At 47.8% G+C, this 19,128-nt stretch overlaps 1 protein-coding gene across 5 annotated transcripts in view; it reads left to right on the top strand.

Annotated features, from left to right (window-relative positions):
* Window positions 1–5,769: 5,769 nt before the first annotated feature.
* Window positions 5,770–19,128, top strand: part of BMAL1 (basic helix-loop-helix ARNT like 1) — a 99,975-nt gene continuing 86,616 nt past the window's right edge. For 3 of the 5 annotated variants that reach the window (XM_059408007.1, XM_059407996.1, XM_059408002.1), the window contains exon 1: window positions 5,771–5,935. The gene's annotated coding sequence lies outside the window, so the exon portion shown is untranslated. Of the gene's footprint in view, window positions 5,936–19,128 lie in introns of all 5 variants that reach the window. The other 2 variants (XM_059408009.1, XM_059408003.1) reach the window with 1 other exon arrangement.

The following is a 19,128-nucleotide window of genomic DNA, read 5'->3' as shown; positions in this document are numbered from 1 at the left end:
AAAGATTTTATTTATTTATTTGTCAGAGATAGAGCGCGAGCGAAAGCAAGCACAGGCAGACAGAGTGGAAGGCAGAGTCAGAGGGAGAAGCAGGCTCCCCGTGGAGCAAGGAGCCCGATGTGGGACTCGATCCCAGGACGCTGGGATCATGACCTGAGCTGAAGGCAGCTGCTTAACCAACTGAGCCACCCAGGCGTCCCGTGCCAGTTTTTTGAAGACAGTGTCTATTTGTTCTTCAGGGTTTCTGTCAAGAAGTGATGTGTCACTGGTGTTTTGTCTCCCTCTAACAAACACCCCTCAGCCAAGTGGAAAAGCCCCTTTAACATTTAAGCACCAAGATCTCTGGAATCTGGCCATGTCCACAAGCAAGATCTAGGCTAAAGCCCAATTACATGGTCTAAGACACATTCCAAATGAGGTATTAGTGCTCTCCCTTTCTGGGCTACTATGACCATCCCATTCAAAAAAGAGCCAAGGAAGATCTTTTCAAAAGCAACTGGAAGTTATAAACACTGGTCAGCCTACTAGGATGACTGATTCTAAAAATCAGGCTGCCTGATTTTTAGAAGTTCCATTTTTGTATGCCCACATAGTCAAACTTGTTTAAAAAAACAAAATCACACCTACACATATAAACATAAACCACTTGTAGTTGGGTCAGCTGCAAAGAGAGAGCTATGATTTTTTTTTTCTAATTTCCTCTAAAATAACAAACGTCTTCAAAACGTGATCTGTACTGCCTGGCACCATTTTGTCTCCACTCCTTCCCGTCTGTGATTTCCCTAATTTCCTATGGCAGATCTTCTGGTAGAAGCAGTTTTAGTAAAAGAGCTTTCTTATAGTCAAACACCTTAGTGTTCTAACCAAAAGCTTTGTCTCAAGCGTAAGTTTCCCTGATCTTCTAAACTTGTTGCTGAGACTTTCTTGGAAGTCTCCCAAACCCAGTTGTTCACTTCTCACTTCCTTTGCTCTTCTGACTCTATTTTCTCCTGTTCTGATTGTTTGTTCACGGCAGTAGGCACCTCTGGGGAATCTTGCTCAGCCTATACCCTAAACTTCAAGAATGACCTGTCTGAACCTCTCCTGTTCTCTTTCTCACCCAGTGATTGAAAGCATTCATGAGGGGCCATGTGTAAATGGCGTGGAGGGTGAAGAGCTACAGAGAAAGAATCATAAAGCACAGCGGCAGAGGGAAGACAAGTCCCGGGGACACATGATTCTGGAGAGAGGAGGAGATGGGAACTGTTTTGTGTCAATGGCACCTCAGTTCTTGTCCTTTCGGAGGACTAGCTATGCTTCTTACCATGAAAGATTCTTGTCTCCTCCCAACAAACCTACCCTTTTGGGCTTCAGTTTGTTGAAGAGGCTTCTGTTTCTTGCATTCCCTAAACGTAAGGCGACATCCCTGAGCCGAAATCTGTGTCTCTAAAATATGAAGTTTCTTCGTTTTCCAAAGGAATTGTCTAAAGGAAGAGACAATTTTACTTAAAGTAGTTAAGAGTGTGAGTACTGGGTTCATGATGCCTGATTGGCTTGAGATCTCAGGACCTCTCTGCCTCAGTTTTTCCCATCTGTAAAATAGGAATAATAAAACTATCTACCTTTTAGGGGGTTGTGAGAATTAAAGAGTTGATGCATATAAAGCTCTTAGAATAGCACTTGACAGATTGGAAACCCGTAGTAAATATTGTTATTACTGTTTTTTGTAGCAACACATTCCTACCTGGCTTTCTGTAAGAACTTTAACATATCCATCCCAGGACTTCCCAGCTTCTTTCCAAAGAGAACACAACTACCTAACTTCCAGGTCCTGTCGTTGGCTCCATTTAGTCCAGCAGTCCTGAAATTTGATTTCATGTTTGTTTAACTTGGGGTCTGGGCTTATTCCATTAAACTAGCAGTTCCCAAATTGGACTGCCTCTCAGATACCAAAGATTTTTGAATCAGAATCTTCCAAATTAGGACTTAGGAATCTGTATTAACACAGAATAAAAAGAAAAACTCCTCAGTGAATTCTAATGGACCTGACCATTGGATCAGAGTTTGGGAAACGACTGTGGATCATACTTCTTTATCCTCGCTGGCTTTATCTGTAAAGTCCGTGCAGTAAATACCTCTTCTATAGAATGCTAACCTAGGATGTGTTGAATCCTTACTGTGTGCCAGGTACTATGCCAAAGGCTTTTTTTTTTTTTAAGATTTTATTTATTTATTTGACAGAGAGAGATCACAAGTAGGCAGAGAGGCAGGCAGGCAGAGAGAGAGAGAGGAGGAAACAGGCTCCTTGCTGAGCAGAGAGCCCGATGCGGGACTCGATCCCAGGACCCTGAGATCATGACCTGAGCCGAAGGCAGCGGCCTAACCCACTGAGCCACCCAGGCGCCCTGCCAAAGGCTTTTTATCTATTGTCTCGTTTAACTCTCACAGCAATCTTGTGAAGTAGATACTAGATTAACCCCAGATGGGGAAGCTAGTTTTGCTTGCTAAAATTCATCCAGCTGGCAAGTGTGGAGAGTGAGCATATCAACTGCTAGAATGAATGAGCATAGTATATTAGATAATGTATTTAAAGCATCTGATACACAGTATGTGCTCAATAAATGTTCCCTTTCCCTTCCTTTTATCTATGTGATTTTATTCATGCCCAGTGAATTTTAGATTGAGGACAATATTTTGACCTTAACAGTGCCCAGAGAATTAAAAATTCCAGTATACTGGAAGGTAGAATATAAAGGGGAAGTGGGTACCAGTGAGAGATGGAGTTTACGGTAGCTTGGTCACTGAGGGTAGGAAAAGTCCGGGTGATGAACATGAAGAGAGAAGAACCAAGGTATGAAGGTAAAACCACATCATTTCAGAGAGGCAGAGTCCTAAAAGAACACCTGTTCCAGGTCCCTTCCCACCACGTGGTCCTCCAATTCTTCTTCTCCTTCTCCTCCCTCCTCCTCTTCCTCTTTTTCTCCTTCCCCCTCTTCCTCTTCCTCTTCTTCTTCTTTTTTCTGTTAAAATTTATTTATTTATTTGAAAGAGAGAGAGCACAAGTGGGGAGTGGGGAAAGGGAGAGTCAGGCTCCTTGCTAAGCAGGGAGCCCAACGTGGGGCTCGATCCCAGGACAGGACCCTGGGACCATGACCTTGAGCTGAAGGCAGACACTTAACTCACTGAGCCACTCAGGTGCCCCTGGTCATCCTGTTCTTATGTAGACACTTTCTGTGACAGGAAATTCGACTTATCAAGGCAGAGGAGGTTCTAGTTGTTAGAAAACTCTTCATATTGTTTCATTCTAGAGGTTCTATCTGCAGGTTCCCCTTCCATCCTTTAGGTCCCTGAAGGACGAGTCTAATTCTCTTCTATTTAACAGCCCTTCAAATACATGAAGACAGTTACCTTGTACCCCCTGGGGCAAAACCTCCTTCTTTTACTCTTTCCTCATATGATGTAGTTTCCAGCCTCTTGACATCCTGGTCCCTCTCCTTGTGCATGTGTTTACTTTTCCTTTGCAAAGCCTTAATTGGAAACAATACTCTATGTGTGTCACGACCAACACTGGGTTGTACTGTAACACGCAACTTGCTTTATATGTCAGACTTCTATCGATGTAGCCCAAGACAGCATTCATTTATTTAGACAGCTATACTGAGGACTCAGATTGAATTGTCTGTCACCCGAGACCCTTTAGGTTTGCTCTTATATGCATCTGTTAGGATTCCTTGCATTTCAGCACTTAGTTTCCCAGGGTGGGACCCCCACATTTAAAATCCCTGGAAGAGCTAGCCCACTGCTCCCAAATGGCGTTTGGCTTATGCTATGTAATGGCATTTCTTCCCCTCCGGGTTTTGTGTCATCTAGAAATGTGATGCAAATCCTCTGGGTTTTCATCCAGAACACTGATAAAAGTCCCAAGTCTAAACCCCGGAGAGAGCCTTCTATCATTCTGTTGGTAAGTGCTATGGAATGAAGGTTTTGAGTCAAATAAACCTAGTTTGAATTATGGCTCTGCTACCTACTGTGTGTGATTGGACTAGCTGGTTGAAGTTTTGAGTTTGGGTTTCCTCATCTGTAACATGGGGTTGTGAGGATTAAGAGAGAAGATGTGAGAAAGCATTTAGCATATTTGAGGAAGCACAAATATTGATCCCCCCCCCTTCCTTCAGGTCAACATAGATTCATTAACTAGGCATCTATTGGCTAGGATTACTTAAGCAGTGATTGGTCCCATTAATTATACTAGAACCCAGGCCTAGATTTCTTTATCTTGTCCACAGTATCTGGTGAAATGCATTGCTAAAGGGCCACTTATATAGAGTGGTTTCCTTATGAAATCAGGGCAGAGACAAAGTAGACAGCACTGATTCCACTGGCATATCAATTTAGGGAAAGTAGTAAGCTGCCCAGATGTTGGCCGAGCTCGAGAAGAGTGAACATTCAGGCCACACGTGCGCATTGAGTCACCAACTCTGTGCCTCGAAGTGAGCTGGGGACAGGAAGGGTTTTACCAGAATTAAAACGCAGTGTCTGTGTGTGTTCAAGGAAAGAGGCTAGAATTCTAAAATCTTAGGGGCTAGTCTGGATCACAGAATTGAGTGAAGAGATTTCATTCCATGTGTTGCCCTATCCGCTCAACAAACACATCCCAAGCACTTGCTGGGGTCAGACACCTGCCCCCACCCCTCCATCTCACTCCCATCAGGCCATCCAGGGGAGCCGGGTGAGAACGAGAAAAAAGAAGACACCGCCCTCGCCCTCCTGTTCAGGGAGGTTCACATCTAGAAGGTTAAGAGATCTTTGTGCTAAAGGCCCTCTGCGAAGTGCCTGAGACACAAAAATAAGACGGGTTCGCTGTCTTCTCAGCACCCGAGATGTGTTCTGTTATGAAATACTTATTTTTTGGTAACGATTTGTTTCCCGCCGTCTCACTCCCTGCACAGCTCTCCGCGGCCGAGTCGGCGGCCGCCGGGACCGAGTCGGCCGCACAGTAGGCGGTCAAACCCCCGCGGCGGGAAGGAAGTGCAGTGGAGTCGCCGCGGGCTCCGGTTCTGTCTTTTCAGCCGCGAGAATGACAGCTGCAGCGGGACGCCTGGAGGTCAAGACCGACGACAGGAACGTAAGAAGCCTGGCTGGGGAAGCCTTCTAGAAACACGAAGCGCGCGTTCTCCCGTTTGGACTTTGGCAAGCCCGGCTGTTTCAGGAAGGGTCTGGCACTCGGCGTTCCTAAATTGCTTTCCTAGATGGAGTTGGAGGGAGGCGAGGGAGGAAACGCTGCTTTTTGTCAGGGTGCCCGAGGGAGGAAGGGGAGGAGGAGGGATGAGACCGGTGAGCCGGAGCAAGCCGGGGACCCGGAGAAGAGGGGCAGCCCAGCCGGCCGCCCGGAGTGCGGCGTCTGCACCCGCAGTGGCCACCGCGAGCGGGAGACCTAAGGGGAAGGGAGAGGGCAGGGGCGAGGAAATCCAGGGAACGCGCGCCGATTGGTCCTCTCGTCGGGGCGTGCGCTTCTCTGCGCCCAGCGATTGGTGGCGGGAAAGGAGCAGGTAAACCGGCCCCCGCCGCACCGCCATTGGTCAGAGGCCTCTCTAGCTGCTACACCACTGGGCAGCGGGCCGCCAAGCGGCGCACGGATTGGCTGGAGGCGACCGCCGAGACCGGCTCCCTTCGAGCACTCGGATTGGCTGGTGGAAAGAGGCAGGTATCCGGGCTCCGGGGCTCCTCCATTGGTGGGCGGGGAAGGGGGGGTTGGGCACAGCGATTGGTGGGCGGGGGGCCGGGCCTGGGCCGGCGGGGAGCGGATTGGTCGGAAAGTAGGTTAGTGGTGCGACATTTAGGGAAGGCAGAAAGTAGGTCAGGGACGGAGGTGCCTGTTTACCCGCGCCGGACTCACCGCCGCCGCCGCCGCGGGATCCGAGTGGGGGCGCGGACGCGGGCGCTCCCGCGAGCCACGGTGAGTGTCGGGCTGGCCGCAGCCAGCGGCGCGGCCCCGGGCACCCCGTCGGGGGCCGTTAGCACCCTGGCAGGCGCCGCGCCCCCGCCGCCGCCCGGGGCGCAGCCCGGCCGCCGGGGAACCCTGCCCGACGTGCCCGCTGCCGGCCTTAAAGGGCCCGTGCCCGCTCCCTGCCCCCACCCGAGCCGCGGGGAGGCTGCGCCCCTTAAAGGCGCCGCGCCCGGCCGCCCCCATCTTCTCTCGCGGGGGCTGGCGGTGCAGGATAGGGCGGGCAGAGGTGCCGCAGGCGCCCTTAAAGGGACCGGGAAAGTGTCCGCGGGAGTACCCACCTCCCCTCCGCGGGCATCGCTACCTGACGGGGGACGGGGGGGCGGGTGGGGGGGGGGGGGGAAGGAGCCAGCTGCCTCTTAAAGGGCCAGCTCCGCCCTTTGGGAGCGATGATCCGGCTCTGGGCGAGTCCTAGGATGTATCCCTGGGAGCTGGGGGGACCCTCGAGAGGACTATTCTTGACGGCTGCACCCCAAGGGCGTTGGGCAAGCAATGCCTCTTCTGCCCTTCCTCCCCATCTCCTCCCCTTCCCTTTCGGGAGCCTGTGGGGCTGGGAGGGGGCGGGAGGGCGTCTCCGTCGGGCTTGGGGAGTGCGAGTCTGCTCGCCCCTTCGGCCCTGTTGCGGGCCTTCGCGCTGCACCCGAGAATCCGGGGCCGGTAATGGGGTAGACCGCAGGACTCGAACTTTCGTCCGGCCTCCGCCGTCTGGGTCCTCGGCGGCCCCGGAGCAACCTCTCTGGGTCTTCGAGCAGGTGCCCGACGGCACGGGGATGTCGCCCGGCGTCCCGGTGTGCGCCCACCGCCAGCCCTAGAAGCCCTGGAGCCCCGCGGAGGGCGCAGCGAGGCTGGCTCTAGCGCCGGGTTTGACAGATGTCAGAAAAGAAAGGTTCCCGCTCTCGGTTGCCGGGCGTTGACAGCCAGGAGTGCTCTCGTTTGTTCGGAGATAGAAGTGGAAGAGCAAAAATTAATGCCGACCTTGTGGGGCTCGAGTCAACGACCCCCTCTCAACGACAGAGGGGTCTTGAGAGCCGGCTGCGGAGCGCAGGCAGGTGTCGGAGGGTAGGTGCAGGAGAAGAAAGGATTGCACTGGACGTTGGCGTCGGATGTCACTGTAGGTGCTGGCCGATGAGGGACCAGGCTTGCCCCCCTCGCCCCACATTCCCTATCCCCCTTTCCCTCCTCCGCTTCAGCCCCTTGGCCCCTTCCCGGTCCAGTAGCCTTGTCTGGGCACTTTGGCGCTTGCCAGTCTCTTCTCCCTGCGTACAGAGCTGTTCCTCGGCATGGAATTATTAGCGAAGTTTTCTCACCCAGCTTCCAGAAATAAGATTCAGTATTTGTGAGGAAGCATTTCTTGAGTGTACCTGTATTTCCAGGGTCTTCGTTCTTTAAGAAATCCACAAAAGCTGCCCCTTAGCTGTATCTCATTTCCCACAACGCAGGCTTGTTCTTCTGACATCTGCTGCTGTTCCCCGTTTTAATCTATTTTTATATGACAACTATTATTTTAATTCTTCTGGTCCCATTGATATCAGGATCTGTCAATTTGGGTTGGTGGCGTTTTTAATTAATGTACTGGTTGAATCATGAGCTTAAAATAATCATTGCTGCTCCTGAGCAGTTTTGAATAATCTCATGCTCTTTGTGCTTGCAAGGTGGGGTGGGGGGGGGGAGTCACTGCTGTTAAATTAAATTTCCATATCAATGAAACTCCAAAATATTTTTTAAAAACACAAAATTGAATCTTTTGGTCCATGATCTGTTACTGAGTTCGCGTTACTGATAAGCTTTTAAAACAGCTTGTTGAACCTATTTAGAAGGCTTCAAAATTGCCTATATCATCTGAAGCGGGATCTGTGGAGATATTTTGGTTTTGATGGTAGCCAGTGAATAATAATAATAATTTAAACTACGGTTAAATCTGTGCCTTATTCCAACTCCTAAAGTTTAAAAAAAGGGAGAGAGAAAGGAACAGGTGGTGGAAGAGCATTAGCCTGAGAGTTAGAACTTTCTGGTTCTGGCCCAGACTTGGGTGTTCATGGCTGTGCCACCAGGAGTGAGTCACTGAGCCTCTCTGGGTTCTGTATGCCCCAGGTGGAAAGTAAGGCAGTTGAACTAGGTGATTTCAAAGGTTCCTTCTGCTCTAGAGTTCTCTGCATCTTTAAATATTTAATACATTTGAGTTCAGGTTGTTAATTTCCCTCCAGAACATCTGAGCTGAAGTCCTATTTTCATAGGAAACTTAAACAGAACAACAGATGGGGTTTTAAAGACTCCATTTCGAATGATTTAGAAAATGATGACGACTCAGGAGTTTGCCTTCTGCAGAAGAGGTTTGCCTACCACACGGAAGAAAGGGAAGTGGCCGTGTTTTCAGATTTTTTCCTTCCATGCCAACCATCTTTGTGCAATTTATATACTAAGCAGTGAACAAGCCCGGTGGAAAGACTTGGCCTTGTTAGCACAACTGCATGAAAATCTATAGAAACTAAATATTTCTTATCTCTTTTTGTTGTAAGAGTTGCTTTCCTTCTGTGAGCTGTCTTCTGTTTGTGATTGCAACATGAGCTCTGAGGGTGGTAAGAGAGAGTCTCAAAAGAAGCAATTTCTGCCCCTTACCATGTTACAGTTACGGAGGAATTTTAGTTAGCATCATGGTTGATACTTGCAGGGAAGTAAAACTCATCTCTAGACCTTGAGGTTTAGTGAGTCGCCCAGGAACACAGGCACCCTTCTGCAGTCTTTTCTCACCTCATTGCCACTTTGTCACGACCCCCAGATTTACCCCAAACAGCCACCCTGGCTTTTCTCCTCTTCCTCTCTCAGAACAAGACCTGCTCAGCCCCCTCAGCATCTCTTCCTTCCTGCTCAGAAGGTCCTGTCTTCTCTATCTCCCCCCCCACACCCCAAGTCTCCTCCTCTCTTTCCAGTTCAGAAAAAGCAACTGGATCTTGCGTCTGTTTCTTTTCCTTGGACTTTCCCTTTGGGCAGGAGCCTGGACTTCAGTGGCAAGATCTGGGACTTGGGTTCTGATTAGACAATTGCTTGATCCTTCTCACCGCAGGCTCCTCCTCTGCGGTGCAGTGACAGTGTCTGCCTCACAGAGTCTGTGTCGGGGTCAAGGGAGATGGTGCATGGCAAATGCCTGGCATACAGGAAGCCCTCCCTTTGGGCCTGCTGCCACTCCCTCCCAGCGCTGCCATGGTCCTGCCCCCCTGAAAATCCTCCAGGCTGTTTGTCCTCAGGCTCCTCACAAACCCAGAGAAACCTTCATCTCAATTTAGTAGAGGAAGGATGGAAGGGGGGAGGACATAGCCCTTCTGCGGGCCCGTGATGCAGCAGGCAGCTTTGACTTGTCTGTATGTGGTACTCCTGAATCTCCCACCCTCTGCCTGCTCTCGTCTACCACCTTCTCCATAGTTCTCAAACATCTCCGCCAACTTTCCGTCTTGAATTCCAGGGGCCTGTCCTTAGTCCAGAATGGTCATTCCCGGCCCCTGTGCAGCTGTTCCCCTACTTTTCTTTCCATTCTTCTTGAAATTCCCTTCTTCTTCAGCCTTTAGGTCATGATGCTTTCTTGGTTCCCTTCCTACATAGCATAAAGGTAGGTTTTTATCCTGGCCCATTTTCAGTCCTAATCTGTCTCTCCTGCTTCAGCTGCCAGCAGGTTCATTGTAGATGTTAACGGCAGCTGAGAGCCGGCATTCGTGACTTTGGAGTTCTGGGTTGCAAACTGCTTGCAAGCACTGTCTCATTTCATCCTCATAACACACCGGTGCCTGTGCCCCCTCAGCGCCAAGCTGTCCTGAGAGCCAGTTTGTTGGAGCGGTGAAAAGTGCAGACTTTGGAGCAGATCGCACATCCTAACTGTTCCTTACCAGCTTTATGACATGTAGTCAAGTTGCTTTGCTCGCTGTGTCTTGGTAACCTCAGTTATAAGACTGGGATCTCTGTGGTGTAGATTAAATGAGTTAAAACTATTTAAAAAAATACATGAAGCCCTTCATGGCACATATTGAGCATTCAGTGAATGTTAGCTCTTGGTACTTCTGCTCCTTCTCACCTCTCCGTACCCAGCCTGCCTGTCCACGTGCAAGGGACTCTTTAGTCAAACTGAAAGGCTGTCTGTTGGCTGGACCAGCCCTTGTCCCATTCCATCTTCCAGCTTTCTCATGTCAAAATCTTACTCTTCTGTAAGACCCAGCTCAGGTGCGTGATCCTCCAGGAACGATTTCTTCATTGTGTTTTTCTTCCCCCTCCACAACACCTGGCAGCATTGCCCCCTGGCCCTTGGTTTAGCTTGAATTCATAGTACTGCTGCATCGGTATTGGGCTGGGCTGTCTCTGGGACTGTCTCCCCTGCTTGCTTGGGACAACTTTGCGGGGAGTTCATCTTGCTTTCCCCAAATCACAGGCACAGGGAGCCTTCGGGATGTGCTTTTCCAATCTAATCAGTGATCTTTGAGGAGGAGGAGTTGGAATGGGTTGCATCACAGACACACGTTGGACATGACCACGAACAGTTAGGTCTACAGGGAAGAGAGGTTTGAGTTTGGGACTTAAAGTGGTTGGGGGGGTGAGATTGGATAAGCTTTAGTCATCTTTGCTTTAGGGGAATGTTGAGTGCTGGCATACGATGAGAAATGATTTTTACATTCGTACATGCTGTACTTTGAAATAGTATAAACTCATGTTCATCAAGCCAGGTTAAAGAAGGGGATGGAGGTCTGCCTGATTTCCTATTCTGATTAATACTCTACCCGTTGGATGTTGTACGTATACTGAGTAAAACGTTTGTGTATATTTGTGCCTTCAACTGCTGTTTGAAATGTGTGATCTGGGCCACTTAGTTAGCTTGAGTCTCACTTAACCTCATTTGCAAAACAGAAATAATAGTACTGGTGGCATTAGTGGCTAACATTTATTGAACACTGTCTGTGTGCCCGCAAAGATGTTAGGCACCTTATGTTTATTAACCCATTTAATCTTCATCACAACCCCGTGAGGTAGGTACCGTAATTATCTTCTTTTTTTTTCCCCCACAAGTGATGTGGTTTTGGAGACTGCCCGAGGTCACTCAGCTGGTATGGGGTGGGCAGGATCTATGCCCGAGGACTCCAGAGTCTGTTCTCTAAGCTCTGTTGCCTGGGTCTGCTGGTAGGGACGGGGGCCAGGGAGGAGCCACTACTGGAAGTGCTGTGTGTGCGGTGCCCAGCACCGTGCTGGAAGGCAAGCAGGCCCGCGGGGGTTGCTAACCCATCTTACTGTTGACGCATGTGGTCACACACCTCCTCTTCATCACGACTGAAGTCCTCTGCAGCAGGACACAATGCCCGTTCCGATAGTTCACGAGCATTCTTCTCACATCGTGTTGCGCATGTCTGTCTCTCTTGCTTCCTCATGCCCTACTGCGGCATTGCTCTGACATGGGCCTTGCCAGGCTCAGCCAGCCCCTCCCTGGGCAGCTCCGAGCATTGGATGAACCTTCCAACGGAGCTTGGTACCCCTTGCCTTCCTCTAGCCATCTGCAGGGCTCCTCACTGGGGAGGAGACCTTTTCAGTGTCTCTCACCACCTTCTTCTTCTTCTCCCCAGCTTTTTAGCCCGAAGCAGGCATCAACAGCCTTGGTGTATATATATATTTTTTAATACCAGTTGTTTTCTGAATACATTTAGATAGTAAGAGAAACACTGTCTTATGTCAAGAACCTGTTACATAAAAATGTGTTATATAATGTTCAAATATATACTGCACAGTGGAATTAGATACCACTCTTTTTTTTCCCCCAAAGAATAGAAAGATAATAAACACAGGCTATACTGAATGTAATTAACCTTGGATTTGGAAGGCCTGGAAAGACATGCTGTGCCCTCAGAGCTATTGTTTGGAACCTCTGTTATCCTCCTTGAGTGATCCAAGTGTAGGATGTATGGGAAGTTGACCTGAATCTGCCATGGAATGCTATTGTGAAAGATTCTGGAAATTGTCTTTTTCAAGGGAGGGGTGGAGGGAGTTCCTTGACATCTTGCTTACTTAGGTTATTCTCATATCCAGGCAGAGGGAAGAAGCTCTTTTTGCCCCTTATACTTAGACCAGTGAGGGTATCTTCTGTTTTCTGTTCTCTGCCTCCTTCAGTTCTTTCCATACAATGGGGCCAACTTTGCCTTCCAGAAACAGCCCTGTTGCCAGTGGCCTGTGGTTGACGCCCCCATGTTCAGTGCTCCAGGCTCTCCAGAGTCGGACCCTATTCCCCCTCAGTGGCCCTGCTTCTCCACCCCAACCCCATTGCCAGACTGAGCCGGAGGTGGGAGGTTCTGTGCTGCTTAGCTCTGCCCTCCCCTGCCTCAGCCGCCCGCAGGCCTTACATCTCCCTGCTGTCTGTCTTGCTCGCCTCTCCCCCTTGACCTAAGGGGCCTGTCGCCTTTGTCCTAGCCTGCCTCAAATTGCACTTCTTGCTTGATGAAGCCTCCTCTGGTGACATTTGCCCCTTCACTTATGCACTCTGTCTCTCTTTGTCACTTTCGATTGCCAGCCATTTGCTCAGAAGCAGTGTGCTTCATAATTAGCAAATTATCACATTGTAGCTAATCGGGATGGCCAGCTCTCTCATTTTTCAATCGTTTCCCAAGTAAGTATCTTGTTCTCACTTCCCATTCTCCAACTGTACTCCTTTAGCCCTTCAGTGTAGTGGATTGGATGCTTACTGTGTACACAATACTGTTAACAGGAGATACCAGAGAAGACAGAGTCCCAGCCGGAGACAGATCATGAACAGTTGAAGACATTCTTTTCTGATAGTGTCGATGCGAGGAAGGCAATTGCATAGAGTAAAACAGCAGTGACAATGAATGGTGAGAGGGAGGTTGCTTTAGCTGGGTCCCTTGGGGAGGCCTTTCTGAAGAGGTGACATTGAAGCTCAACTGCAGGAAGATCAGGGGACAGTGTCCCCAAAAGTGGGAACAACAAGTGCAAAGGCCCTGAGTTTGGAAGGAGCTTGTTTCTGAGGAAGGCAAAGGACTGGTAACCAGTTTATCTGTTCCTTGTACGCAGATATTTTATCCTCCCTGTAACCTGAGCCTAGTGCCAGAAAATCTCTGTAAATACTCACATACAGAATGGGAGCATTGGGCCTTAGTTATATCTTGTATAAAGAGCAGTTAACTAGACTTTGCACAGAAGGCTTTTAATAAAACTTTATATTGCACATAAATTAACGGTTCAAAGGGTTTTCTCATAAATGTCCCCCATCACGTTTCATCAGCGATTGCTGTTTTCATTGTGTTTGGTGCAGGGCTTCAGCCCTCAGGAATCTGTTTCACATGTGCAGCCATCTTCTAAGCAGGTCTGCTCCAAAAGTTCATTTGTAAGGCACTTGAAACCTGGGATGAATTTTTCTATAGAAAAAGATGAACCGACCCATGGCTTAATTTCCAGGCAAGCCCACAAAACACCATTTCACGCTGACTGTGGTTGAAGCCATGCTGTTTAGCGCTGAAGTATTCACAGCATTAATTACGCCTTCTGCAGCTGGACCCCCTCATCTAGATGTGGCATTCTAGGTCATTTACTGTTAGCATCAATGGGACCATCTCTTCCTGTTTTTCCAGTCTGCCAAAAAAAGTTTTATGAAAGGAATTCTTCCCATGGTGCCTTCAAGATTTAGCTCCCCATGTTATAAATGAGCCCGTGGCATGCAGAGTGTGGGGAGAGCCCTGCCCTGGGAGCTGGGAGCACCTGGGGCCCAGTCTCGGCCCCACCCCTGACTTGCTGAATAACTTGGAGGAAGCTGCCCTCCCTAAGCTTTGACTTCTCTGGTCCTTCTTGAATATAAAAGCCTGTTTTCTCACCACCGTGGGAAAACACATATTTCATTGCTCCAACCTACCCTCAAATGGCTGCCTCCAGTTTCTTCTTGAAGAAGTAGATGTACTCAAATAATGAGGAGCTCCAGAAGTTCCGGGTATGGTGCTCCGCAGTTAGAAAGCCCACTCCGTCTGCACCCTCATGCTGATCTGCTATCTTTCTTAATGAGTGGAAAGAAATCTCGTCCTAGAACTTTCGGTCCAGATAAGATTCCTGTGTTCTTGGCCAACTTATCTTCCATATAATTATGTAAACTGGTTTTTCTTTTTAACTCTTAGGGATAAAAATGGTGACTATGGTTTGTTACTTATGAATTATACTTATAAGTGCCCTTAGGGAATGGAATGAATTTGCAGGAGAGAGCAGAGCTGAAAGAGTGTGGGATCAAAAACAATTTTAAATGTTAAATGCAAAGCTATTTTCAGTATCCTGCTGGAGGAAAAAAAAAATTTTTTTTTAAGGCTTTCGATGATAGAAGCGGTTTCTGCTCCAAAGGAGAAAAGAGCCTCAGGTTTTGCGGTGGTGAAAGCGAGCTAACGACCGTCCCTCCCTTCCTCCTTGCCCCTTTCTGTTTCCCTTTGGTGTCATGAACCACATTTGCTATTTGACAGGTTTGCCTTTTAAAGGACTCTGGGACACAGGGCGTTAGAGCTCACATGGCCCAGGGCATGGGCACTTTGCTGCAGACTTCCCCACCAGATTCAGAAGGGAAGCCTTCTTGGGATTAAAACAGCACTTTCAGCATGGCCTCTGTATGGTCAGTTGTGAATGAGATGTTGTTTTTTGTCTTTTTCTTTTTTCCTTACATGAAAGCATAGCAAGGAGTTGGGGCAAGAAGTTTCTGCTGGGTTTCACTTTGCAGCTGGAAGGTGGTATGATACCTAGCCTTCCTCCGTAGATGCTAGACTCCGAACAGAATTATGTCTCTTTTGTTCTTGGCTATATCCTCACAACTACGACAGCGTCTGCACAGAGTAGTTACTTAAGTACTTACCAAATGAATGAGTTCAGCCTGGGAAAACCTCAACTTTCCTTCCCTGTCTAGCCCTCGTGAGCTTGGTCTCACAGTGTACTTCGGAGTTTAGGTGACCACTTCCTTGGACATCTGTGTTTTTCTTGTTCTTCGGCCTGGTCAGATACTAGTATCTTTGATTGATGATCAGGACTTAACTGGCCATGGTTGTCCTTGCCTGGCTGATGTTCATCTTTATGTTATCTTTAATTGGCCTCAAAGTACAGCAAATCAATAGCTGGGCCACATTGATGGAAAGAAAACTTACTGTGTATTTCTTTGGGCATAAGTACTACACATTTATTTATTCAGTCAACATGTATCTGAGGGGCCAAAGGCCAGGCACTCAGGCTAAACCCAGAGGCAAGAAAGCAGAAAGAGTTGTAGGGGCTCCTGGGTGACTCAGTCAAGAGCATGTGACTCTTGATCTCGGGGTTACAGTTTCAAGCCCCATGTTGGGTGTAGAGATTACTTAAAAAATAAAATCTTGAAATTTTTTAAAAAAGATTTTATTTATTTATTTGACAGAGAGAGATCACAAGTAGGCAGAGAGAAAGGCAGAGAGAGAGGAGGAAGCAGGCTCCCTGCTGAGCAGAGAGCCCAATGTGGGACTCGATCCCAGGACCGTGAGATCATGACCTGAGCCGAAGGCAGCGGCTTAACCCACTGAGCCACCCAGGCACCCAAATCTTGAAAATTTTTAAAGAAGAATGAGTTGTTATAGCCAAGGAGCCTGCAGTTTCATCTGTTGATGGAAGATAATCCAAGGCCATGTATAATGCAGTGAAGTAGTCTAGACTATTTGTAAGTACCGCAAGAATTCAGAGACCAGAGAGCTCTTTGTGAGCTGTCATGGGAAGAAGGAGGCCTCATGGAAATGATCAGGTTTAGTCCAGATCTTTAAGGATGGGTAGGATTTAGAGTCACAGACAAGGGGTAGCACAGGTATTTCCAGGGGGTAGATGGGTGGGAACATAGCATAATTAAAAGCATAGAAGTAGGAATGACCAACCTGTATACAGGAACAGAGACTTGCGTAGAATGGAGGGTTCTCAAAAAGTGGTGGAAATTTAAGTTTGGAAGATCAGTCAATGCCTAAACACGAAGCACATCATGTCTTATGATGTCCTTAGCATTTCACATGCATGATCTGATTTAATGTGTTGTAAAACCCCATGAAAGGGTATTGTGATTATTAGCATCATTTTAGAGATGAGGATTTTGAAGCATAGAGTGATCCAGTGACCTCCCTAAGGTGAGCATAGCTAAAAAGCAGAGGATCAAAGCTTTAAAACTAGGCCATGGAAGCTCTTGACCATTGGACGCTGCTGTCTCCCAGTGTCCTCCACATGCAGGATTTGGACTTGGTTGGGGTGTTGGAGTCATGAGTTGGAAATAGACAAGGCTCTATTTAGCCCACTCCTTCATTTTGTAGATTAGGAAACTCTGAAGTTAAGTGGCAAGTCAAAGTTTACCTGGTGAGGTATAGACTGGTCAACAGTGGAGGGAGAACCACTAGAGTTAGTTTTTACTGTGGTTCTGATTACTATTTCAGTTATGTGAAATAATTATCCTGAAGCATCAATCCAGTGTCAGTGTTTCAGTTGGATCAGGGTGGAGAGGGACTAGCCACAACAGGGACCTGATAGGAGGCTGCTAGCTGAATCCAGACAGTTAGAGGGAGCCAGAGCTGGGAATTGTCAATTATGTTAATTGGCATGGCTGTTTTCCGTCACCCTTTAGATTTCTAGAGTGCAGGGAACATCTGCCTGTGTGAGTGTCTTTCAAGTATGTGAATCTTCACTGTACTGTGACCGAGCTGCCTTGGTTAATGAATTCTCCAGAAGCAAAGCACCATTATGAAAGTTGAATATTTAAAAACAAATACCCACGTTTTCTGGAAAGAGAACCAGATGAGGAACCAGATAACTTGCATTCTGGGCTGCTTCTGCTACTCAAGCAACAGAGAGCCTGAGCCAAATTACTTGAATGTCTCAAATGGGCTGATTCCTTATCTGTGGAACAGGTGTAACAATTCCTGCCCAGCCCCTTACAGTGTTGTTCTGATGCTGGAATGAGATAAGGAAAGAATAAAGGTTTTGAAAGCTGTAAAGTTGCTCCAGGGCTCAAGGGAGCCAAGGGAGCCGCAGCTGTAGTGTTCACCATGAAGGAGTACTGGCCTTGCAGAGATAGCCTGGAGGGCAGTGAAGGGAGTTCTCCCGCCTCCAGGGCCTGTTTAGGGATGCGGCGCTGTCCACCAGATGGGTGCTGACGGGCCTCACTTTGCTGGGTAGGGCAGTATTTGAAGGTGGAGATATATTTCACCCTTAAAGAGATGCGGAGCCACAGCCTGGGCATGGCTGGAAATGTTAGGCGCAGATACTCACATTAATCTGTTCTCTGCACATACCTCTCAGAATAGAGATGGGCAGCTGTGAGCCAGAAAACAAGTGTCAGGATCTAGACAGCCAGTTGGGTATGCTTAGATGTTTCACCTATCCTGGGGCATGAGGCAGAAATCCAGAAGAACCTTGATTAGCCTAGGGACTAATGGGTGAGCCAGCACACTGTCCAGGTAATACCTGATTCTAAAGCCTGTAGAAAAGTCTTGATTGGAGATGGGCCAGATCTTAATTTTTGTTCGTTTAGCATGGTATCATCATCATCATCATCATTATTACTTAACATTTCAGCATTTGCCATCTGCCAAGAACTGTGCGAAGTGCTTATATGCCTTTTCCCATTTAATAAGTAACTCTGTGGGGTGGACACTGTCAGTCTCATTTTCTAATTAGGGAGACTGAGACCCAGAGATGCTTCAGATAACATACAGTGGGTGGGAAAGCTGTGATTCAAACCCAGGACAGTCTCTGGAGCCTACACTCTCAACCACTATCATCTTCTTTCTCCTTTTTCCTTCGTACTCCACATGCTTCCTGCCCCTGGTTTTGAGGTTTCTGACAGCACAGAAAGCATTTTTGGTCAATAAATGACACATTATACAGTGGCCTCAGCTCACTGTGGCTCTGTCTTTTTTGTAGCCCATGGCTGACATTGAGCAGCTCTCGCTGGCTGCTTACAGCCCATGAACAAATGGATGCCAGCCCTGAATGTAGCAGATTGACTAACTCTTGCCCTCTTATGCATGTGCGAATTTAAAGTGCAGCAAAAGGCAGGGAAAAGGATTGCTCTGGGTCAGTTTTTCAGAAAGTGGCCAGGTAGCTTGTAGACCACTCAGCATTCATTATGTTGCTTGTCAAAATCTTCCCATCAAAGTCTTTGCAAATGTCATGATTCTGATAGTACCATTTACCTCTGTGTGTGATTTATGAAGTAGCTTTTACATGCATTGTCTTGTTTAGTCTTCACTATGGCCCCATGAGGAGAGGTGTTATAAAGACTCATTTTGCAGGCTATGAAGTATCTGGAGAGTTTAAACTACTGCCCCGGGTCCCAAAGCTAGTCGGTGGCAGCCAGGACTTAACACATTGCTTTACTGACTTTAACTTTTACTCTTTTCCGAAGTTTCTCTTTGCTTTCTCTGTAAAAGATGTTAATTGATCTGACTTACTGTATTCAGAAGTCCGCAGTAATTACTAAAGTGGAGTGTTTTGTGCTATACACTGTTAGCGAATCAGAATAAATAAAAGGTCATGTAATTGGTGGTTGTGTTGGGTTAGTTGATTTGCAGTTGCTTTCTATGGCATAGAATACACCTATATCTTTTGTGGCAGACTGTTACACCAAAAGCGCTTCTAGCTTTAAAAGCCCAAAGGCTTCGGTGAGCCAGGCTGAGTCAGTCAGTTAAGCATCTGCCTTCGGCCCAGGTCATGACCTCAGGGCCCTGGAATCAAGCCCCACATCAGGCCCCCTGCTCAGTGGAGAGTCTGCTTCTCTCTCTCCCTCTGCCCACTATCCCTTGCCCACATGCTATCTTTCTCTCATAAAATATATTCTTTAAAAAAAAGGAAGTCCAAAGGCTTTAATAGATGATCAAACATGGAATTTATGTAATGTCTTTTAAAAGTTGACCATCAAGTTCTCGGTTAGGAACACAAGCTCCTGTTATCACATTGTTTCCATGGAGAAATTAGCCTTGGCTCACATCATTTCGGCTGTTGGTGCCTTTTCCAGGAATGGAGTTAGCCGCTGTAGGAGAGAGGACTGGTCGTGCTTATCACTTACAGTGCTCTCCCCTCCTGTTATTAAAGGGGGCTGATTTGCTTCTGTGCGCTCTTTCAATTTTTCCTGGGATCTGAACATAAATCATCTT

Source organism: Mustela nigripes, chromosome 1, assembly GCF_022355385.1.
Source record: "Mustela nigripes isolate SB6536 chromosome 1, MUSNIG.SB6536, whole genome shotgun sequence".
Lineage (NCBI taxonomy): Eukaryota > Metazoa > Chordata > Mammalia > Carnivora > Mustelidae > Mustela > Mustela nigripes.
Note: the sequence above shows the minus strand (reverse complement) of the source record. Positions and strands in the feature narration are given on the sequence as shown.